This window comes from Hyperoodon ampullatus (assembly GCF_949752795.1).
Source record: "Hyperoodon ampullatus genome assembly, chromosome: 1".
NCBI lineage: Eukaryota > Metazoa > Chordata > Mammalia > Artiodactyla > Ziphiidae > Hyperoodon > Hyperoodon ampullatus.
This window is the reverse complement of record NC_136914.1, coordinates 68,452,725-68,477,720: the sequence shown is the minus strand read 5'-3', so window position 1 is coordinate 68,477,720 and position 24,996 is coordinate 68,452,725. Positions and strand designations below refer to the sequence as shown.

Here is a 24,996-nt window from a genome sequence, read left to right as displayed (position 1 = left end):
GAGTCGGGCTTTGCTCCAAAGCACAACCCCAAACGACCAGCACGGAGAAGCTGGATCACCACCTACTCAAACTCCGCCCGCCCCAAACCCGTGCAGGGCAGAGTGGTACACACCGCCGGGGTGGGCGACTTGGAGAACACTCGAGGCGGGGCGGGGAATGGGACCGCCCTCCCCTGTCCGCGCCACCCTCCACCCCTGGCCCGAGCTCCGGGCAGCCGAGGGTCCGTGACGGAACCGAAAGGAGTGCCCAACCCAAGGCTCGAGACTCGGGAGGGGGCAGAGCCCAGAACGGCGGCGGTCCGACCCCTCCCTCCCCGAGTGCTCCCACTCCCGCCCGGTCGCAGCAGGCACCCGTCCGGGGACACGGACAGGGCGAGGGCGGCAGAACCCCGAGCGCCAGCCGGGTCGCCCGCTGCGGCTCTCACTCCGCCCGGCGCCCGAGTTCGGCTCAGCGGGGTCCGGGCCAAGGCCTCCGGCCCCTCACGGGCGATCTGGGCAGACAAAGCCAGCGCCGCCCGCCGGGCCGCCCCCGGGGCAGGGGCGAGGGAACCGGAGGGACCGATCCTGGACATGGGGAGCAGTCCTAGTCCCCAGAGGGCGCTCAGGGGGATCGGCCTCAGACAATGAGGGGGGCAGGGCCCGACGCTCCAGCGGGGACTCCGCGCTCTACTCACCCGGGCGCGGCGGCGGCGGCGGCGGCGGCGGCGGCAGCGACGACGACTGCAGCGGTGCGGCCGGGCTGGGCCAAGGAAGTTAGAGCAAGTTCGGCGGCGCTGGGCGGGAGGGCGCGACTCAGGCCATCCGAGCGCGGGGGCGGGGCGCGGAGGGGCGGGGCCGGGGGCGCGGCGCCCGGCGGCGGCTGAGAAAGGGGCGCCACTTCCCTACGCCGCCCGGCGCGGCCCCGCCTCCACGCCCCGCCCCCACCGCTCGCCCCGCCCGGCCTTCCAGCCCGCGCCTGGGCAGAACCGGCGGCGCCGGGTCCCCGGCCCGCCCCTTCGTCCCGCTTTGGGCGGGGCCGCAGGCGGGGGGCGGCCCTGGTCGGCGCTCGCCCCTTGGGTGCGCGGGGCAGGCTGAGCCCGGACCCGCACCCAACGTTTGGGGGCCGGAGCAATACGTGGACGCCACGTCGGCCTTGTCACTGACCCCACCGGAACCCAGCCTGAGAGAAGCGCGAGTTGTGGGTGCCACATCTCGGGGCTACGGGGGTGACCGGGTAGAGAGGTGAGCGCAGGGTTAGAAAAATGGCTGAAGTACTGGAAGGCATTCTTGCCGGGCCTCGGAGACTGGGGATGGGGGTGGGCTTCAAGACTGGGGTAGTAAATTAACATTTATTTCTTTGTAAACCGGCCGGTAAAGACTGGCTGCTTGTAGCCTTCGTGCTAAAAATACCACGCTCTCTTTCGACTGCCTGCCGAGATTTGTCCCTCACCTTCATCCTGACAAGATGGCTGAGAGGATTCTTGCGGGGGGAGGGGGAACAAAAGGTACAGCATACCTCTCTGTGTTAGAGAGGTATTCACACCGCTGGCTGGGCTCTGATGTTAAAAAGGCTGAGCTCTGGGGTCTCAATCCGCCTATCTGAAAAATGAGGCCCAGGCAGGCCTCATTTTTTAATGAGCCTTAAACTCATTCAGGTGGAGGAGGGCTAAGCGGTTTGCTCTGGGGACAGCAGGAAACTCGGATCTGTTAAAATTGGGTCAAGAGACTAGTTGCACCACATTCTAGTAAAAGCAACCATCAGGTTAAGTCCAATGTAAGGAGGAGATCTTGAACTGTTCAGTCCATTCCCAGTTTTTTCTTATTAAGGGGGATGCAGTCTGCTTGTGACACCCCAGGCAGCTCAGAGACCTCCTTGGAGAACCTGTCCATCCATTCATCCTCGAGCAGATAGTGGGTGCTTGATTGGGCGCCTGATCTGTGGCCAGGCCCTGTTTTGATGCTGAGGATTCAGCAGTAAATGAGACAGCTGAAGCCTCTTGCTACATAAGGCTGATTTTCGGTGGAGGACACATTATTGCAGGTTGAAGTAAATGCTGGGACAAAAACAAAGGACTGAGATAGAGAACAAGAGCCGTTTGTACTTTAGGTGTAGCCAGCAGGGAAAATGTCTTTGAGGAGGTGATGGTGAAATTGAAGTCAAGAAAATGAGGAGATAGCTTTGGGAAAAGCCAAGCAGAGGCATTCCAAGTCAAGAACAGTTTGTGCCGAGGCCCTGAGAAAGGTAAGCTGTGAATGTGTGAAGGAGCTGAAAACAAAACAGTGTGGCTAGAGTAGCAAGCCTGGGAAAAAGAACAAGGGGGAAGTGGGCAGGGGCCAGGCCATGCAAGACTGTGTTTAGAAATGGAGACTTTTTATTAAACCATTGAGGGGTTTTATGCAAAAGACTAATGTGTTCTGATTTTCTGCTGTGTGAAAATAAATTGGGTGGGTGGCAGGCACAAATAAAAGCAAGGAGATAATTAGACTGTTATGGCAGCCCCAGCCAAAACTAATGGTGGTTTGGACCAAATTGGTGGCCACACTAAGGTGAGTAGTTGAAAGATGCTGTTTTGGACATGGACACTGATAGGATGGATGTAGGGGCAGGGAATAGAGAAACCAAAGATAACTTTGAAGTTTCTGGCTGGAGTAAGTGGGTGAACAGTGCCTCATTTATTGGGTGGAGTAGCCTGGAGGAAAGGGACTACAGTTCAGGGAGGCACATCAAGAATTCTGTTTTAGGGCTTCCCTGGTGGCGCAGTGGTTGAGAGTCCGCCTGCCGATGCAGGGGACACGGGTTCGTGCCCCGGTCCGGGAGGATCCCACATGCTGCGGAGCGGCTGGGCCCGTGGGCCATGGCCGCTGAGCCTGCGCGTCCGGAGCCTGTGCTCCACAATGGGCGAGGCCACAACAGTGAGAGGCCCGCGTACCGCCAAAAAAAAAAAAGAATTCTGTTTTAGGGGCTTGCCTGGTGGCGCAGTGGTTAAGAATCTGCCTGCCAGTGCAGGGGACAGGTTTCAATCCCTGGTCTGGGAAGATCCCACATGCCTCGGAGCAACTAAGCCCGTGTGCCACAACTCCTGAGCCTGCACTCTAGAGCCCATGAGCCACAACTACTGAGCCCGTGTGCCACAACTACTGAAGCCCGCACACCTAGAGCCCATGCTCCACAACAATAGAAGCCACCGCAATGAGAAGCCCACACGCAGCAATGAAGACCCAACGCAGCCAAAAATTAATTAATTAATTAATTTTAAAAAAAGAATTCTGTTTTAGTCATGTTGAGTTGAGATCCCCGTCAGAGATCCAGTTCAATTGTCCAGTCACTAGGTGCCCAGAAGAGAGGCCTGGGCTGGGGGTGGGGCTTTGGGAGGCATCATTTTAATGATGGTAAACAACTTGGGATCTGAGGGAGTCACCTTGGTTGAGGAGGTAGATGCAGAAGAGGAGAGGGTTCAAGAGGGACCCAGAGGAGTCAGACAGAGGAGCTAGAGCAGGAAAGAAGACCGAAAAAGAGGCTGGGGAGGCGAAAGGAGAACCGGGAGAGTGCTATGTCCCGGAGACTGACAAAGCAGTGTTTTCAGAAAAGAGTGGTCAGCTGTGCTAGATGCTACTTACAGCCCAGATAAGATGAAGAAAGGGAAGGATCCTTTGACTCTGGCCACATGAATGTCATTGGTGCACATGATAAGGACAGTGTTCCAGGAGTAGTGGGGTGGCAGCCAGACCATGGTAGAGCTATCGTGTTTGGACAGCTTGTCCAACAGGGAACACAGAACAGGGAGAGGTCTAGAAAGGGATGTGGAATCATAGGAGGCTTTGACAGAGAATGCTAGATGACCCTAATAGCCATTCTCCCCCATTTCCTGTATTATAGACTTTCCAGTTCTAGCTGGCCACATGGCTTCCCTGAATAAAAGCAAGTTTCTAGGACTCCCTCATGGCTCTGTGTGGTCACTTGACTCAGTTCCAGCCAACAGGAAGAAAGTGGAGGTGTCCACGTGCAACTTGTGAGAAGTAGCTTTAAAGGGAAGTGGTGTGCTTATCTCAGCCATTGCTCTCTCCTGCTCACTGGAATATGTAAATACAGCTGCAGCCAGCCTATTCAACTTTGAAGCCATAGCCATGTGTTGAGGATGTTAGTGCAACAAGTTAGAATAAATCTGGGTTCCTAATGTTTAGGGAGCCACCGTACCAGCTCTGGGCTATTACCTCTTGATTTTGTATTTGAGAAAAAGAAATTTGTCTTGTTTAATCCTCTGTTTTCCAGTGCTCATAGCCATATCTAGTTTTTACTTCTGTTAGGATACAAAGGGTTTTGTTAAAATATGGAAGTTACTAGAGCAGGTTTGAAGAGTGATAGGAATGATGCAGGAGTGATGATTCTGAAGAAAAGGTGGAAGGAGATGTTATGTGAGCATGAATGGTGAGGACACCTCTGGTAGAGGGATGACTCCACCATTATTAAAAAGGGGGGTGTGGAGGCAGAGAAGATGTTTCCAGTGAAGGTTGCGATTGGAAAGATGATCATCCACACCTGATGATTTCTGGTTAACCCTGGATGTGAAGGAGGTCATGAGCCTAGAACAAGGAGGAGAGAGTAAGGCCAGCTTTGTGAGTCACGGACCCGATGTTGTTGGAGGTCCTGCCAGCCTGAGCAGCCTCAGGGAGACAGCTGCTTTCTGGAGCAGTTGGCCACACTGCTGCAGGGCATGAAGAGGATGAGGGGAGTGCCCACAAAACCGGCAAGGCCTCCACCCCTCCCCAACCAGCCCTCACTGACAGTTACTTATGACACTTGCCTGCCATTTCCAGCTGCCCTTTGAGACCCACCAAGCTTTACCTGACCCTTTTATTTTTTTTATTTTTTATTTTTTTTCAGTACGCGGGCCTGTCACTATTGTGGCCCCCCCAATTGCGGAGCACAGGCTCCGGACGCGCAGGCTCAGCGGCAATAGCTCACGGGCCCAGCCGCTCCGCGGCATGTGGGATCTTCCCGGACCAGGGCACGAACCCGTGTCCCCTGCATCGGCAGGCGGACTCTCAACCACTGCGCAACCAGGGAAGCCCTACCTGACCCATTTTTACAATAATACGGGGTGGCTTCAGAAAGCATCAGGGACACTCAAAGCAGGGCAGGCCCATTTTCTCTTCCTTTCTTAAAAAGTAAAAAGAATCACAGTGGTGATCATTTTGAAATGTGTAGAAATATCAGATCACTATGTAATGCACCAGGAACTGCCATAGTGTTGTAGGTCAATTATATACTTCAAAAAGCAAACAAACTCATAGAAAGAGAGATCAGATTTGTGGTTACCAGAGTTGGGGGGGTGGGGAGAAGGGGAATTGGATGAAGGTTGTCAAAAGGTACAAAATTCCAGTTGTGAAATAAAGAAGTACTAGGGATGTCATGTACAACATGATTAATTAACACTGCTGTATGTTACATATAAAAGTTGTTCAGAAAGTAAATCCTAAGAGTTCTCATCACAAGGAAAAAAATTTTTTTCTTTTTCTTTTATTTTGTATTTATATGAGTTGATGGATGTTCACTAAACTTATTGTGGTAATCATTTCATGATTTATGTAAGTCATATCATTTTGCCATATACCTTGAACTTACACAGTGCTGTATGTCAGTTACATCTCAGTAAAACTAGAAGAAAAAAAAAGTACAACGTAACCAAAAGACAAAATAAATTAAAAGAATTGAGATATGGACAGTCCCAGCTCATAAAAGGGCTGTATTGTAAACAGTGACTTAGTTTCCGGGCTAGCCCCCAGAACTGTAATTGCCAAGAATATAACTGAATTATTGCACAGACTGTAAGCCTGAGGTATAGATTATGGGAACAAAAAACATTACAAGGAGGGGTATAAGAAAGAAGCTGAGAGTTTCTTCTTCTCCTGGACCTGGAGTTGGCTATAAATTTTCAATGGAGGGGGGCTTCCCTGGTGGCGCAGTGGTTGAGAGTCTGCCTGCCGATGCAGGGGACACAGGTTCGTGCCCCGGTCTGGGAAGATCCCACATGCCGCGGAGCAGCTGGGCCCGTGAGCCATGGCTGCTGAGCCTGCGCGTCCGGAGCGGAGAGGCCACAACAGTGAGAGGCCCGCGTACTGCAAAAAAAAAAAAAATTTAAATGGAGGGAGCTTGGCCTTTACCATCCTCTGACTTCCTCCTTACCCTCCTGTCCCAGTCTGGTCCCTATCCCAGTGCTGCTTTTACTCTCCCTGGGCTCCGCTCTGTAGCACCTCTGTGTGTGTATGTGTGTGTGTATGTGTGTGTGTGTGTGTGTGTGTGTGTGTGTACAAGCTGGGGGGCAGGGGGGCGATGAGGGGAAGCAGCTTGAATAGAAGAGGAGCTTGGTGTCCACGTGCTCCTAATTCTCAGCCTCTGGATCTTGAGCAAAATACTTTACATCTCTGAGCCCTACTTTTCTTATCTGTAAAGTCAAGATAATAATAAAACCCACCTCACAAGCTTATAGTAAGAATCAAATGAAATAATGTTTATAAAACATAAGCTGGAAGGAGCTCTATTTGTTTTCTGGGAACCACCAGGCAATCAAGGATCTTCACTTTAGTCAGGATGTTTTGGTTGGAAGTGAGAAAAACCTACTCAAATTAGCTTAGGCCAAAGGAGGGAAAATTACTGGAAGGATACTCAGGTCACACACAGAATCAAAAGAAGAACTGGAAACCAGATTGACTCTGAACACTAGGGGCTGATCCTGCGGGCTGCCCAGTCCAGGACCCCCTTCCTCTGCCTCTTCTAGTGCTCACAGTTTGCCCCATGTTGGAGATGTGACTCCGAATAACTACACTCTAGGTTGGTTTGAACAAATCCCAAGGGAGGCCTCTAATTGGCCCAGCTCTAGTCACGTGCCCAGTCTTGGACCAATCACTGTGGCAAGGGAGAGAGGTTTCCGTAACTGAACCAGGTGTAGGTCACTATTCCCATCCCTGTGGTCTGTAGAGCAACACCTATGCCAAAGAGGTGGTGTTGCAGGACCAACATCATAATTCCGGAAAAGTCTTAACAGTATATGCCTGGTATTCCTCAGGTCCTAAGTTGTCTCTGAAAGGTTTTAGGCAGAGTAGTAACATTATTACATTTGTGCTTTTAGAAGATCCCTAAGGCTGCTGTAGGGAGAATGGATTGGAAGGAGCAAGATTAAAAAATAGGAAGGAAACTGTTACAATGGTTCAGGAAGTCGGTGATGAGATCCAAGAGGTGAACAGATTCAAAATATATTTAGGAGATAGAATTGAGGGGTGACTGATGGGATTCTGGCTGCATAGATGGTGATGCTGTTTACTGAGACCAGGAATCCAAGTGACTGTGTGTGTGTGTGTTTCGTGAGGGGTGACAACTTGGACCTCTTCTGTTTGAGGTGTCTCTGGACAGAGAAAAGAGGTCCAGTTTGCTGTTTGAAGTTCAGGCAAGACCTCTAAGCAAAAACGGTACATTTGGGAGTTGTATTAATGAAAACTTGTGTTCAGCTCCTGTAACATCAACCCAACCACATTGCTTTGCCTAAATGGGGTTTGTTGCTCTTTGCTGCTATACTTATTGAAAACTCTGACATAACGCAAAGTCTGAAGGTAAGTAGAGTAAGGCTGGTCAGCAGTTCCACAGTCATTCAGGTCCCAGGTCCACTCTGTCAGTCTGCTCTGGCTCTTCTTACTGGGAAGCTTGCATCCTCAGAGCCAGCTGTGGTCATACAATGGCTGCTCCAGCTCCAGCTTCCTACCTTCATTCCATATAGGCAGGAGAAAGAGCAAAAAAGGATGAAAGAGTAGCACGTACGTTAGGACAGCAAAACTTCCCCAGAAATCCCTGCCGACTGCTGCTTATGCCTCATTGGCCAAGTCGGTCGCATGGCAATCCATAGCTCCACAGGAGGCTGGGAAATGTAATTTTTAAAAATTAGGTTATGGGCTTCCCTGGTGGCACAGTGGTTGAGAGTCCGCCTGCCGATGCAGGGGACACGGGTTCGTGCCCCGGTCCTGGAAGATCCCACATGCCGCGGACCGGCTAGGCCCGTGAGCCATGGCCGCTGAGCCTGCGCGTCTGGAGCCTGTGCTCCGCAACAGGGGAGGCCACAACAGTGAGAGGCCCGCGTACCGGAAAAAAAAAAAAAAAAATTAGGTTATATATGTTATATATATTTTACCACAATAAAAAAAACAACATTTTAATGCTAAAAAAAAATTAGGTTCCGAGCCTGTTTGAAAGAAAGAAGAGGAGAATGATTATTGAGAGAGCTGCACAGAGATGATGATTAAAACCATGAAGGTATTGGAAATTATCCTGGGACTGGGAGTTGAGAAGGAAAAACGACAGAGGCAGAATTCTGATGAATGTGGAGACGACCAGGAAGAGAAAAAGGAGAGGGATTAAGGAGCCTGAGAAAGAGCAGCCAGTGAGATAGGAGCAAAGCCAGAAGGATGGTGTGTATGCAAGTCAAGGGAAATGAATGTTTCAGGAAGGAAGGAGTGGCCCCCAGTTTCCAGTGCTGCAAGGAAGGCTGCAAGACAAGGCTGAGGAGTGACCACAGGTGTCGGGAGCTTCAGAGAGCTGGGCCAGTGGATAGTTGGGTCACAAGCCTGTTAAGTGGGCTGGAGAATAAATGAGGATCAGAGTGAGGTCTTTAGCTGGAAGATGATGAGGGTAAGAGGCTGAGGGGAGAGGTTTGTTTGTTTAAGAAAGGAGAAACTTGAATATGTTTAAATGATGTAGGGAAGAGGCAGTAGAAGAAGAGAAATTGAAGAGTCTGAAGGAAAAAAGATGATGCTTGCTGGAGAAGGTGGGAAGGATTGGGGTTCAGAACAGGAGGGCAGCCAAAGACTGGAGGACAGATGGGCCTCCATGGAGACAAGAGGATGGGGGAAGAGCTGAGTGAGATGCGGATGTTTGTGGGTTTAGTGGGGGTTCCTGAGTGAAGGCTTCCTTTTTTTTTCTGAAAATAGGAGGAATAGGTCACCTGTTTAAGGAAAGTGGCTGTTTGGTGGGATCCAAGGATTTCAGAGAAACTTAGTAGAAAATGAGAGAGGCTTCTGAGGAGGGGCAGACAGAAGGATTTGAGGAAGGCTTGGGAGCCCAGGTGAGGATGGCGAGCCAGAGTCAGAGTTACAGCTCAAGTGGCACAGCCTTCATCAGTCCTCAGCGGCTGGGGGAAGTCCAGGTGCAGAGAGCACAGACAGTAGGATTGATCAAAGTTTGAGGGTTTGCTAGAAAGGCATGATAGAAAAGCAATAGTGCAGAGGCTTGAAGAATATCGGAAAGAAAGCACTGAGGTGTCGTATCATGAGTGGTGGGTGGTAGGGGAGAGAAGTGACAGTGGAAGGGCCAGTAGATGGGAAGAAAGGAGAGGGTAGGGGTGAGGCAGGAGGGCCCTCATTGACCGCAGAAGACGGGAATTGTTGCACGTGGCTACGGTCAGACAGAGGGATGTATCCACGGGAGTGAGTGATCAAGATGAAATGAAGGAATCAGTGGCCCTTGCAGTGAGGAAGTCGGGGCCAAGAGGCCAGTGGGAGGATGGGTCACCCCATGAAGTATGGCAGGACTTGGCTGAGCCAGGTGCTAACGTCTTTGGTAGACCTTTCACTCCGAGCTGTTTTGAATTGATGTTGCCTTTCTTGAAAAGATCAGGGAGCCCTAGAGAAAGGTGAACAGCAAAGAAATTAATTTCTTGACCTGTCATCCAATGCCTGCCCTGTTTGTTCCAGAACCATCTATTTTTTTAAAAATCTGCACGTCTTCCCTGGTGGCACAGTGGTTAAGAATCCACCTGCCAATGCAGGGGACACGGGTTTGAGCCCTGGTTCGGGAAGATCCCACATGCCACGGAGCAGCTAAGCCTGTGCGCCACAATTACTGAGCCTGTGCTCTAGAGCCTGCGAGCCACAACTACTGAAGCCCGAGCACCTAGAGCCCACTGAAGTGGGAAGCCACTGCAGTGAGAAGCCCGCACACCGCAGTGAAGAGTAGCCCCCGCTCGCCTCAACTAGAGAAAGCCCGCGCACAGCAATGAAGACCCAACGCAGCCAAAAAAAAAGAATAAATAAAACAAATGAAATTTTTTAAATGTTAAAAAAAAAATCTGCAATTTTCCAAGGGCTTCTTGCTCCGATTTGCATCTGCAGCCTCAGCCCTGAGACCTCTGTCCTCAGACAGTGTCCCCTACCACACTATAAAGATTTGTGATAGGAACCCATGTGTTAGCACAAGACACAGTGGAGCATACTTTAATGATGGATGCCAAGACTCTTATAGATGATGGTGACAAGGAGTCTTATCTCCCCTTAGTTGTCCAATCCATAAATTGAAGGTGGGAGGGAGAGGACAGTTGTTTAGTAGGTAACCTCCCAGAGCCCTTCTAACCCTGACTGCCTGTGAGTCAACCCTACTGTAATTTCTCCAAATGGAAGAAGATGGTTTTGCCAGAGAAGGAAGTCCAGATGTGGCCAATAAGACATCAGAGGGAGGAGGCCAATCAGAGAGGTTAAGAGCAAGGTCAGACTGCCTAGGTTCAACCCCAGCTTTGCCCCTGAAAGCACTGTCCACCAGGGGAACTGTGGACTATGTGTAAATGTGAAAATCACTTGACGGTGAAAAATTATTTCTTCTGAAATAATCTCATGTGAACTGACTTTCACAGAGCTATGCATTTGTAGAACAAATGTGGAAAGTAGGCTCAGAGGGAGTCACTCTCCGCATAAGTGGTAGAATCAGAAGTGTTAGCTTTATGTCCAGACCTTTGTGTCTCAATCTTCCACCCAAGACTGGAGAGTCACGAACACACGGATTTGGGGGTCCACTAAGCCCCTGGGACCCTTATGTTCAGGCCCTGCCAGGAAGGACCCTGATAGGAACCCCTAGGAAGGGGAGAAAGAGGCACCTGCCCCACCCACCTGAAGCAGAGCAGAGCACAGGTGGATGCTGCAGGCATCACAGGTGCCTCTGCCTGTCCCCCGCACGGCTCTGGGGACTTTTCCCTGGTCCCGTGGGAGAACCTGGCCTTCCCTGGAGAGCAGTGTGGGACAGCTGCTGCCGCATGCACACACTGCCATCTAGAGGCAGCCGGCTGAACTGAGTTTACGGAGCCACAGCTGGGTATGTGGGGGCAGGAGAAAAGGGCTTTCAGTCTTGGTCTGAAGATTCCTTCCTGGAGCACTTGTTCTCCTGGCTCCCTCTTCTAGTTACCCACTTGGGCGGCACCACATATTGTAGTGGCAGGACCACGCCCCTACTCCTCTGAGTGTCCTGATCTCCCCTCCCTGTAATTGTTGCTGCTCTTCCCTGCGCCCCCACCTCCACAGGGTCTCTGAGGTCTCTGCTGTTCCTGTGTCTTTAGATGCCTTCCCTGGCCACACTTCATGTTTATCACCAGACTTGCTCTCTCTCCTGAGCCCCAGCCCCAGTCTAGAAGAAAAATCTGATCCCATCATCCCCTTCCCCCAGACCATGAAAAGTTCATTTCACTGAACATTCTTCAGAGGCCGACCACACCTGGTCACTATAACCACATCTGAGCAGTTCGCTGTAACCACATCTCTGACCACAGGCCTCCTTCACACTCGGTGACCGAGTCTGTCACCTCTAGTGTAGTGGTGACCACACAGACTGCCCTTCAGGACCAGGTGTTGGAATCTGATAGGAGGGAGTTGCCCCGGGCAGAAGGGAGCTACCTCAGTCAGGGTTCTGGGGCCCAAAGCTCACCAAATCCCCCTTTGCTCATTTCTGGACAACTCATGAGTGATCCCGGCTCCAGCCTCCCCATGGGGTCAATTGAGGCCTCCCTTGGAATAACCTCACAGTTCAATTTCTCCCCCCACCCTGTCCTGCTTCCCTCACTTCCTGCACATAAATCTCCAGATCAGCTTCTGTTTTCTGTGCACTTAGCCTCAGCACATGTCATCACCTGAGCTCAGAACATCTTTTGCCCATTCCTTTTGCCTGTGTGAGAACACTCAGGGAAGTAGAAACTAGCCAGCCTAGCCCCTCAGCCAGGCTCTTCAGGAGAACGGACCTGGGTGTCCCCATGTCACCAGCTCCCAGAGGGTCACTCATGCTCTGGCACCAGTGTCTCACTTTGTTTCTCCTGCTCCAGCTGCTTCTGGCCAACTGGTCCCCAGCTTCCCCTTGGGCCCTGCCTGAGGTCTGCCCACTGTCTCCTCTGTGAGTCTTCAGCCCTTGCCCCCTTCATCTCTCAGAGAGGCACATTTATGTACCCCAAGAGTGAGATGCTCATTGCTTTGGTCAGCTGTCACCATCCACATCCCTTCTTGGGCAGAACTTTTGTGCCAGCCTTGCAGGTTGGCATGCCTTGCATGTCTGGCCAACCCATGAGGTCCTGACTCAGAGTCCAGGACCCACCTCTGGTCCAGTCACTCTGCCCAGGACGGAGAGTTTGGGGTACAGAGCTCTGGTGAGGCCAGAGCTGCATGACCAGCTCTCTGAGATCCCCAGGAGAGGGCAGTGATGGGTGGCAAATGGGCACATAGTGTCATGTCTGTCGAGTTTGCTGCTAGGGCTGCTGACTTGAGATAATAAACAAATTTAGACCTACACATTAGCATTTGTAATTTTCGGTATGAGTTTCGGTATGAGTATGCAGATCCGGTTTTGTGATGATTATATTCTTACTTGTCGGTTTTTAAATGTGTTTGAAACATTTATGAGACTGAAGCATTAGAATTGGGAAGAGTGCAATTGATTACATTTAACTTCAGTTCAGGGAAATCTACTTTGTTAAAATTATAAAAAGTCAACTTGTTGGTTGTAGGAATAGTATGTGAATATTTAGAGAAATGTTAACTGTTTCAGTTTTCCTACACTGCACGTGAGACAAGGTGCGGAGTTGGCTATGTTTCTCTGTGGGTAAAGAGCCCCTTGGGCATTAAAGAGCAGCTGTGGGGAGCCCATGGGGTGCTGGGAGCCAGTCCAGGGAGCGGGACCTTCACTGTCTATGCACCAGGAGGTGGGAGGGTGTCTGTCCTGTGCTCTGCCCCATGGCCCAGCTGGGGCCGGTGAGGGGCCTGACCCTGTGCACTAGGGCGAGGGGTTCACTGCTGGTGGCCCCCAGCCCTCACCCCACATAGGCCCAAAGTTACCCCAAGGTTCTCTTGAGTCACAAATGTTGGGATAGAAATGAGAGCCAGATAAGGGCAGCCGAGGCCTCTGCCTGGCAGATGCTTCAAAGGCTTTCTGCTTGAAAGGGCAAGCCTCACGGCCCACCCCAGGAGCTGGCTGTGTCTCCAGGCCCAGCTCCCCAGCCCCTCCTGTCCAGAGGGCGCTGGCCTCCTCCTCCTTTTGAGTATGACCAGTGCCGGGGTAAGGGCCTGGTAGCAGAACTGGCCCTCTGTCCCCCTAAACAAGCACAGTCAGGAAGGGCACAAGGAAGGCCCAGTGCCAACTGGGTCCACTGTCAGGGAGAGCAGCTCTCCCAGCTGCTTATCTGAATTTGCATTCCTCTCCAGGCCTCTGCCTATGCAGGCCCACAGGGCTTCCCTGGCTCCTCAAACCATACTGATTTAATAGAGCTTGATGTGGCCCAACTTTCATGCCACATCTATAACCCTCTCTGAGGGGCTGAGGGTGAGGGCACAGAAAAACTTTTGATCAGTGAATCAGATATGGAGGTTTACTAAGTGCATAGGATAATGCTATTTTATTACTTTGTTAAAAATATTTAATTAGTTAATGCAGTCACATGTATTAAAGTTCAAAAGGGCATTAAAAGGGACATTTTCCTCTCACCTGTGTTCCCAGCCACCAGTACCCTATTCCTAGAAGCAAATACTGTTACTGGTTTTTCATGTATTTGCCTATCAATATGTTATGGCAGACACTGTTGGTTGAACCTTAAAATCCATACTGTTTTCTTTTTTTAGGGATAGAGTCACCAAAGTTTGGCAACATATAAAGCCATCCATGAGAAAGACTACACTTCCCAACCACTCTTGCAGTTAAGTACAGGCATACCTCATTTTATTGAGCTTCACTTTATTGTGTTTTTTACAAATTGAAGGTTTGTAGGAACCTGCATCAAGCAAGGCTATAGGTGCCATTTTTCCAACAGCATTTGTTCACTTTGTGTCTCTGTATCACATTTTGGTAATCCTCGCAATATTTTAAATTTTTTCATTATTATTAGATTTGTTATGGTGATCAGTGATCTTTGATGCTACTATTGAAAAAAGATTATGACTTGCAGAAGGCTCAGATGATGGTTAGCAATTTTTGGCAATATTTTTTAATTAAGGTATGTACACTGTTTTCTTTGACATAATGCTACTGTACACTTAACAGACTACAGTATAGTGTAAACATAACTTTTATATGCACTGCAAAACCAGAAAATTCATGTGACTCGCTTTATTGCTATATTTACTTTATCGCAGTAATCTGAAGCTGAACCCACAGTATATCCAAGGAATCGATGTATGGCCCTTAGTCCTGGCCAATGGGATGTGAGCAAAAGTGGTATGTGCTTCTTCCAGGTCATACCTTAAGGGAAAGAAGTATGTTTAGCATTTGACAAAATTCAACATCCTTTCATGATAAAAACTCAACAAATTAAGTATGGAAGGATTATTCCTTACCATAATAAAGGCCATATATGACAAGCCCATAGCTAACATCATACTCAATGGTATAAAGTTAAAAGCCTCTCCTCTGAGATCAGGAACAAGACAAGGATGCCCACCATCACCATTTCTATTCAACATAGTACTGGAAATCTTAGTCATAGCAATTAGGCAAAAAAAAGAAATAAAAGTCATCCAAATCAGAAAGAAAGAAGTAGAAGTATCTCTGTTTGCAGATGACATGATATAGAAAACCCTGAAGACCACCAAAAAAACTACTATAACTGATAAATGAATTCAGTAAAGTTGCAGGATACAAGATCAACATACAGAAATCAATTGCATTTCTATACATTAACAACAAACTATCTGAAAGAGAAAGAAAGCAATCTAAGCTTTCTAAGTTAATACACATCTAAGCTAATAGACATCTATAGAACACTCCATACAACAACTGCAGAATACATTCTTCTCAAGTGCCTATGAAACATTCTTCAGTAGAGACCATATGTTAGGCAATCAGATAAGTCTTAAAAAATTAAAAGAATTGAAATCATACAAAAAGTTTGTTTTCTAACCACAATAGAATGAAATTAGAAATCATTACCAGAAGGAAATTTGAGGAATTCACAATTATGTGGATATTAAACAACATATTCCTAAATAACCAAGAGGTCAAAGAAGAAATCACAAGGGATATTAGGAAATATTTTGAGATTAATGAAAACAAAAACACAGCATACCAAAATTTATGCAAACAACACAGTGCTCAGATGGAAAATTATAGCTGTAAACATCTATATTTTAAAAAGAAAGATCTCAAATCAATAGCCTAACCTTACACCTCAAGACACTAGAAAAAGAAGAGCAAACCAAACCAGACACAAACAGAAGGAAGGAAATAATAAAGATTAGTGCCAAAATAAATGAAATAGAGAGTAGAAGAAATATAGAGAAGAAATCAACAAAACCAAAAGTTGATTCTTTGAAAGGATCAACAAAATTGACAAATCTTTAGCTAGACTAGTAAAAAAGTAAAAGACTCAAGTTGTTAAAATCATTAATAAAAGAAGGGCCATTATTTTATTTTCAGAAATAAAATGATTATAGCAAAAAAATAAAGCAATTGCATTTACAGTAACATCCCCCAAAAACAATAAAATATTTAGGAATAAATTGAACCAAGGAGGTGAAAGACCTGTATACTGAGAAGTATAAGACATTGATGAAAGAGACTGAAGAAGACACAAATAATAAAAAGGAAAAAGAAGAAGACACAAATAAATGGAAAGATATTCCATATTCCTGGATTGGAAGAATTAATATTGTGAAAATGTCCATCCTGCCCAAAGGAATTTACAGATTCAATGCAATCCCCATCAAATTTCCAATGGCATTTTTTAAGAATATAGGAAAAACTATCCTAAAACCCCAAATAGCCAAAGCAATCCTAAGAAAGAACAAATCTGGAGGCATCACATTTCCTGAATTTGCACTATATTACAAAGCTCTAGTAATCAAAATAGTATGGTACTGGCATAAAACAGGCACATAGACCAGTGGAACAGAATAGACAACAGGTGACATGATAATCTATGTGGTTTTAAAATGGATATCAAGTTGAGGAAGATCCCCTCTTTTCCTGTTTACTGAGGAGTTTTATTATGAGTAGGTTTTGGATTTTGTCAAATGCTTTTTCTGTATCTATTGATTTGATCATGTGGCTTTTTTCTTTAGCCTGTTGATATGATAGGTTACATGAATTGATTTTTTAATGTTGAACCAGCCTTACATACTAGGATAAATCCCACTTAATTGTGGTGTATAATTCTTTTTATATATTGTTAAATTTGATTTGCTAATATTGTGTTGAGGCTTTTGCATCGATGTTCATGAGAGATACTGGTCTGTAGTTTTCTTGTAATGGCTTTGTCTGGTATTGGTATTAGGGTAATGCTGGTATCATAGAATGAGTTAGGAAGTATTCACTCTGCATCTATCTTCTGAAAGAAATTATAGAAACTGGTATATTTTCTTATTTATTTATTTATTCATTTATTTTTGGCTGCGTTGGGTCTTTGTTGCTGCGCGTGGGCTTTCTCTAGTTGCAGTGAGCAGGGGCTACTCCTAGTTGCAGTGCATGGGATTCTCGTTGTGGTGGCTTCTCTTGTTATGGAGCACGGGCTCTAGGCGCATGGGCTTCAGTAGTTGTGGCACATGGGCTCAGTAGTTGTGGCTCACGAGCTCTAGAGTGCAGGCTCAGTAGTTGTGGCGCACGGGCTTAGTTGCTCCGCAGCATGTGGGATCTTCCTGGACCAGGGCTCAGACCCCTGTCCCCTGCACTGGCAGGCAGATTCTTAACCACTGTGCCACCAGGGAAGCCCGAAAATTGGTATATTTTCTTCTTTAAATGTTTGGTAGAATTCACCAGTGAACCCATCTGGGCCTAGTGCTTTATGTTTGGAAAGTTATTAATTATTGATTCAATTTCTCTAATAAATATAGGCCTCTTCAAATTGTCTATCTCTTCTTGTGTGAGTTTTGGCAGATTATATCTTTTGTGGAAATGGTCCATTTCATCTGGTTATCAAATTTGTGCGTATAGAGTTGTTCATAGTATTTCCTTATTATCCTTTTAATGGCCATGGGATCTGTAGTGATGTCCCTTCTTTCATTTCTGATGTTAGTAGTTTGTGTCCTCTCCCTTTTTTTCTTAGTTAGCCTGGCTAGAGGCTTATCAATTTTATTGATCTTTTCAAAGGATAAACTTTTGGTTTAGTTGATTTTCTCTATTGATTCCTATTTTCAATTTACTTGATTTCTGTTCTAATTTTTTTTTCTTTTTTTCTTCTTACTTTGGATTTAATTTACTCTTCTCTCTCTAGTTTCTTAAGGTAGAAGTTTAATTATTTATTTTAGATCTTTCTTCTTTTCTAATATGTGCATTCAGTGCTATAAATTTCACTCTAATCACTGCTTTCACTGTACCCCACAAATTTTGTTAAGTTATATTTTCATTTTCATTTAGTTAAACATATTTTTGAGATTTCTTCTTTGACCCATGTGTTATTTAGAAGTGTGTTGTTTAATCTTCAAGTATTTGGGGATTTCCAGCTATCTTTGTGTTATTGATTACTAGTTTAATTCCATTGCAGTCAGAGCAGACACTATGATTTCTTTTCTTGAAGAACAGAAGTTACGTTTGATGGCTCAGACTATGCTCTATCTTGGTAAGTGTTCCATGTGAGCTTGAGGAGATTGTATATTCTGCTGTTGGACAAATTAGTCTATCAATGTCCATTATATACATTTGATTGATGACTGTTGTTGATTTCAACTATGTCCTTACTGGTTTTTTGCCTGCTGGATCTATCCATTTTCTGATAGATGGGTGTTGAAGCCTCCAACTGTAATGATGGATTCATCCGTTTCTCCTTGCAGTTCTACTGATGTTTGTCTCATGTATTTTGATGCTCTGTTGTTAGGCACATACATATTAGAATTGTTTTGTCTTCTTAGAGGATTTACCCCTTTATTGTTATGCAGTGCCCTTCTTTTTCCCTGATAGCTTTCTTGCTCTAAAGTTTGCTCTGTCTGAAATTAATATAGATACTCTGCTTTCTTTGGATTAGTGTTAGCATTGTATGTATTTCTCCATCCATTTATTTTTTTTCTTTTAATATTTTAAAAATAAATAAATTTATTTATTTATTTATTTATTTTTGGCTGCCTTGGGTCTTTGTTCCTGCACGTGGGCTTTCTCTAGTTGCGGCAAGCCGGGGCTACTCTTTGTTGAGGTGTGTGGGCTTCTCATTGCGGTGCCTTCTCTTTGTTGCAGAGCACGGGCTCTAGGCACACGGGCTTCAGTGGTTGTGGCATGTGGACTCAGTAGTTGTGGCTCGCGAGCTCTAGAGCACAGGCTCAGTAGTTGTGGCGCACGGGCTTAGGTACTCTGCAGCATGTGAAATCTTCCCAGACCAGGGCTCGAACCTGTGTCCCCTGCATTGGCAGGCATATTCTTAACCACTGTGCCACCAGGGAAGTCCCCATTTGTTTTTAATGTATACATGTCTATATATTGAAAGTAGGTTTCTTGTAGATAACATATAGTTGGGTCTTGTTTTTTGGTCCACTCTTGACAATCTTCTTTTATTGGTGTATTTCAAACATTGACATTTAAAGTGATTATTGATATAGTTGGATTAATTTCTACCATATTAGTTTTTATTTGTTGCCTTTTTTATATTGTTCCTATTTTTGTCTTCCACTTTTTTGCTGTCTTTTATAGTTTTAATTGAACATTTTATATGATTCTGTTTTCTTTCATTTCTTAGTATATCACTTATCCTTCTTTGTTTACTTTTTTTAGTGGTTGCCCCAGAGTTTGCAGTATACATTTGCAATTAATCCAAGTCCACTTTCAAATAACACTATACCACTTCATGGTGCAGTGTGAGTACCTTGTAATAATAAAATAATTACAATTCCTGCCTCCCATCCATTGTATCATTGCTGTCACTCATTCACTTATACATAGCATATATATAAGCATACATAATTGAATATATTTTTACTATTATTATTTTAAACTTATCTGTTAGATCAATTAAGAATAAGAAAAATAAAAATTTTTATTTTCCCTTCACTTATTCCTTCTCCAATGCTCTATTTTCTTTATGTAGATCTGAGTTTCTGACTATATCATTTTCCTTCTCTCTGAAGAACTTCTTTTAACATTGATTGCCATGCAGATATACTGGCAACAAAGTCCCTCAATTTATGTTTGTTTGAGAAAGTCTTTACTTCTCCTTCATTTTTGCCAGATACAGAATTCAATGTTGGTGGTATTTTCCCCCAACACTTTCTTTCTTTCTTTCTTTCTTTCTTTTTCTTTCTTCCTTCCTTTCCTTCCCTTCCTTCCCTTCCCTTCCCTTCCCCTCCCTTCCCTCCCCTCCCCTCCCTTCCCTCCCCTCCCCTCCCTTCCCTTCCCTTCCCTCCCCTCCCCTCCCCTTCCCCTCCCCCTCCCCTTCCCCTCCCCCTCCCCTTCCCCTCCCCTCCCTTTCCCCTCCCCTCCCTTTCCCCTCCCCCCTCCCCTCCCCCCTCCCCTCCCCCCTCCCCTTCCCCTCCCCTTCCCTCCCCCTCCCCTTCCCCTCCCCTTCCCCTCCCCCTCCCCTCCCCCTCCCCCTCCCCTCCCCTCCCCCTCCCCTCCCCTCCCCTCCCCTCTCCCCTCCCATCCCCTCCCCCCTCCCTTCCCCCCTCCCCTCCCCTCCCCTTCCCCTTTCCTTATTTATTCTATTTTTTTGGCTGCACTGTGCAGCATGTGGGATCTTAGTTCCCTGACCAGGGATCAAACCTGCACCCCCTGCAGTGGAAGCACAGAGTCTTAACCACTGACCGTCAGGGAAGTCCCTCCCCCAACACTTTAAAAATTACACTCTACTCTCTTCTTGCTTACATGGTTTCTGAGGAAAAGTTGGATGTAATTCTTATCTTTGTTCTTCTATATGTAAGGTGTTTTTTCCCCTAATTTTTCGAGAATTTTTCGTTTTGATTTTCTGAAATTTTAATATGATATACCTAGGTGTAGAGTGTTTTATGTTCTTGTTGTTTTGTTTTTGCATTTATCCTGCTTGGTGTTCTCTGAGGTTCCTGGTTCTGTGGTTTGGTGTCCGACATTAATTTTGGGGAAATTCTCAGTCATTACAGCTTCAAACATTCTTTTCTTTCTCTGTTTTCCTTCTGGTATTCCCATTATGCATATGTTACACCTAATTTTTAGTTGTCCCACAGTTCCTGGATATTCTGTTCTACTATTTTCAGTGTGTGTGTGTGTTTTGTTTTTGGTTTTTTTTTGCTTTGCTTTTCAGTTTTGGAAGTTTCTTTTTTTTTAATTTTTGAATTTTATTTCATTTATTTTTTATACAGCAGTTTCTTATTAGTTATCTATTTTATACATATTAGTGTATATGTCAATCAAAATCTCCCAATTCATCCTACCACACCACTGCCCCCGCCACTCTCCCCCCTTGGTGTCCATATGTTTGTCTCTACATCTGTGTCTCTATTTCTGCCCTGCAGACGGGTTCATCTGTACCATTTTTCTGGGTTCCACATATATACGTTAATATACGATATTTGTTTTTCTCTTTCTGACTTACTTCACTCTGTATGACAGTCTCTAGATCCATCCATGTCTCTACAAATGATCCAATTTCGTTCCTTTTTATGGCTGCGTAATATTCCATTGTATATATGTACCACAACTTCTTTATCCATTCATCTGTCGACGGGCATTTAGGTTGCTTCCATGACCTGGCTATTGTAAATAGTGCTGCAATGAAGATTGGGTGCATGTGTCTTTTTGAATTATGGTTTTCTCTGGGTATATGCCTGGTAGTGGGATTGCTGGATCATTTGGTAATTCTATTTTTATTTTTTTAAGGAACCTCCATACTGTTCTCCATAGTGGCTGTATCAATTTACATTCCCACCAACAGTGCAAGAGGGTTCCCTTTTCTCCACACCCTCTCCAGCATTTGTTGTTTGTAGATTTTCTGATGATGCCCATTCTAACTGGTGTGAGGTGATACTTCGTTGTAGTTTTGATTTACATGTCTCTAATAATTAGTGATGTTGAGCAGCTTTTCATGTGCTTCTTGGCCATCTGTATGTCTTCTTTCGAGAAATGTCTATTTAGATCTTCTGCCCATTTTTGGATTGGGTGGTTTGTTTTTTTAATATTGAGCTGCATGAGCTGTTTATATATTTTGGAAATGAGTCCTTTGTCCATTGATTCGTTTGCAAATATTTTCTCCCATACTGAGGGTTGTCTTTTCATCTTGTTTGTAGTTTCCTTTGCTTCACAGAAGCTTTGAAGTTTCATTAGGTCCCATTTGTTTATTTTTGTTTCTATTTCCATTACTCTAGGAGGTGGATCAAAAAAGATCTTGCTGTGATTTATGTCAAAGAGTGTTCTTCCTCTGTTTTCCTCTAAGACTTTTATAGTGTCTGGTCTTACATTTAGGTCTCTAATCCATTTTGAGTTTATTTTTGTGTATGGTGTTAGGGACTGTTCTAATTTCATTCTTTTACATGTAGCTATCCAGTTTGCCCAGCACCACTTACTGAAGAGACTGTCTTTCCTCCATTGTATATCCTTGCCTCCTTTGTCAAAGATTAGTTGACCATAGGTGCGTGGGTTTACCTCTGGGCTTTCTATCCTGTTCCACTGATCTATATTTTTGCTTTTGTGCCAGTACCATATTGTCTTGATTACTGTAGCTTTGTAGTATAGTCTGAAGTCAGGGAGTCTGATTCCTCCAGCTCCATTTTTTCCCTCAAGACTGCTTTGGCTATTCAGGGTCTTTTGTGTCTCCATACAAATTTTAAGATTTTTTGTTTGACTTCTGTAAAAAATGCCACTGGTAATTTGATAGGGATTACATTGAATCTGTAGATTTCTTTGGGTAGTACAGTCATTTCCACAATATTGATTCTTCCAATCCAAGAACATGGTATATCTCTCCATCTGTTTGTGTCACCTTTGATTTCTTTCATCAGTGTCTTATAGTTTTCTGAGTACAGGTCTTTTACCTCCTTAGGTAGGTTTATTCCTAGGTATTTTATTCTTTTTGTTGCAATGGTGAATGGGATTGTTTCCTTAATTTCTCTTTCTGATCTTTCATTGTTAGTGTATAGGAATGCAAGAGATTTCTGTGCATTAAGTTTGTATCCTGCAACTTTACCAGATTCATTGATTAGCTCTAGTAGTTTTCTGGTGGCATCCTTAGGATTCTCTATGTATAGTATCATGTCATCTGCAAACAGTGACAGTTTTACTTCTTCTTTTCCCATTTGTATTCCTTTTATTTCTTTTTCTTCTCTGATTGCCGTGGCTAAGACTTCCAAAACTATGTTGAATAATAGTGGTGAGAGTGGACATCCTTGTCTTGTTCCTGATCTTAGAGGAAATGCTTTCAGCTTTTCACCATTGAGAATGATGTTTGCTGTGGGTTTGTTGTATATGGCCTTTATTATGTTGAGGTAGGTTCCCTCTATGCCCACTTTCTGGAGAGTTTTTTATCATAAATGAGTGTTGAATTTTGTCAAAAGCTTTTTCTGCATCTATTAAGATGATCATATGGTTTTTATTCCTTAATTTGTTAATATGGTGTATCACATTGATTGATTTGCATATATTGAAGAATCCTTGCATCCCTGGGATAAATTCCACTTGATCATGGTGTATGATCCTTTTAATGTGCTGTTGGATTCTGTTTGCTTGTATTTTGTAGAGGATTTTTGCATTTATATTCATCAGTGATATTGGTCTGTAATTTTCTTTTTTTTTTTCTTATCTTTGCCTTGTTTTGTTATCAGGGTGATGGTGGCCTCACCATAGAATGAGTTTGGGAGCGTTCCTTCCTCTGCAATTTTTTGGAAGAGTTTGAGAAGGATGGGTGTTAGTTCTTCTCTAAATGTTTGATAGAATTCACCTGTGAAGCCATCTGGTCCTGGACTTTTGTTTATTGGAAGATTTTTAATCACAGTTTCAATTTCATTACTTGTGATTGGTCTGTTCATATTTTCTGTTTCTTCCTGGTTCAGTCTTGGAAGCTTATACCTTTCTAAGAATTTGTCCATTTCTTCCAGGTTGTCCATTTTATTGTTATAGAGTTGCTTGTAGTAGTCTCTTAGGATGCTTTGTGTTTCTGTGGTGTCCATTGACACTTCTCCTTTTTCATTTCTAATTTTATTGATATGAGTCCTCTCACTCTTTTTCTTGATGAGTCTGGCTAAAAGTTTATCAATTTTGTTTATCTTCTCAAAGAACCAGCTTTTAGTTTTATTGATCTTTGCTGTTGTTTTCTTTGTTTGTATTTCATTTATTTCTGATCTGATCTTTATGATTTCTTTCCTTCTACTAACTTTGGGTTTTATTTGTTCTTCTTTCTCTAGTTCCTTTAGGTGTAAGTTTAGATTGTTTATTTGAGATTTTTCTTGTTTCTTGAAGTAGGCTTGTATTGCTATAAACTTCCCTCTTAGAAATGCTTTTGCTGAATCCCATAGGTTTTGGATCATCATGTTTTCGTTGTAATTCGTCTCTAGGAATTTTTTGATTTCCTCTTTGATTTCTTCAGTGATCTCTTGGTTATTTAGTAATGTATTGTTTAGCCTCCATGTGTTTGTATTTTTTATGTTTTTCTCCCCATAATTGTTTTCTAATCTCCTAGCGTTGTGGTCAGAAAAGATGCTTGATATGATTTCAATTTTCTTAAATTTACTGAGGCTTGATTTGTGACCCAAGATGTGATCTGTCCTGGAGAATGTTCCGTGGGCACTTGAAAAGAAAGTGTAATCTGCTGTTTTTGGATGGAATGTCCTATAAATATCAATTAAATCTCTCTGGTCTATTGTGTCATTTAAAGCTTCTGTTTCCTTATTAATTTTCAGTCTGGATGATCTGTCCATTGCTGTAAGTGAGGTGTTAAAGTCCCCCCACTATTATTGTGTTACTGTCAATTTCCTCTTTTATAGCTGTTAGCGGTTGCCTTATGTATTGAGGTGCTCCTATGTTGGGTGCATATATATTTATAATTGTTATATCTTCTTCTTGGATTGATCCCTTGATCATTATGTAGTGTCCTTCCTTGTCTCTTGTAACATTCTTTATTTTAAAGTCTATTTTATCTGATATGAGTATTGCTACTCCAGCTTTCTTTTGATTTCCACTTGCATGGAATATCTTTTTCCATCCCCTCACTTTCAGTCTGTATGTGTTCCTAGGTCTGAAGTGGGTCTCTTGTAGACAGCATATATATGGGTCTTGTTTTTGTATACATTCAGTGAGCTTGTGTCTTTTGGTTGGAGAATTTAATTCATTCACGTTTAAGGTAATTATCAATATGTATGTTCCTATGACCATTTTCTTAATTGTTTTGGGTTTGTTTTTGTAGGTCCTTTTCTTCTCTTGTGTTTCCCACTTAGAGAAGTTCCTTTAGCATTTGTTGTAGAGCTGATTTGGTGGTGCTGAATTCTCTTAGCTTTTGCTTGTCTGTAAAGCTTTTGATTTCTCTGTTGAATCTGAATGAGATCCTTGCCGGGTAGAGTAATCTTGGCTTTAGGTTCTTCCCTTTCATCATTTTAAATATGTCATGCCACTCCCTTCTGGCTTGTAGAGTTTCTGCTGAGAAATCAGTTGTTAGCCTTATGGGAGTTCCCTTGTATATTTTTTGTCATTTTTCCCTCGTTGCTTTCAATAATTTTTCTTTGTCTTTAATTTTTGTCAATCTGATTACTATGGGTCTCGGCGTGTTTCTCCTTGGGTTTATCCTGCCTGGGACTCTCTGTGCTTCCTGGACTTGGGTGGCTATTTCCTTTCCCATGTTAGGGAAGTTTTTGACTATAATCTCTTCAAAT

General features: G+C 44.6%; 1 long non-coding RNA gene across 1 annotated transcript; it reads left to right on the top strand.

The window, feature by feature from the left end:
- The first annotated feature begins 2,158 nt into the window (after positions 1 to 2,158).
- LOC307056035 lies at positions 2,159 to 19,065 on the top strand. The gene is made up of 3 exons (XR_013810997.1): positions 2,159 to 2,221; positions 13,882 to 13,955; positions 18,947 to 19,065. It is a non-coding gene; the product is annotated as an uncharacterized lncRNA (long non-coding RNA).
- Positions 19,066 to 24,996: the final 5,931 nt, after the last annotated feature.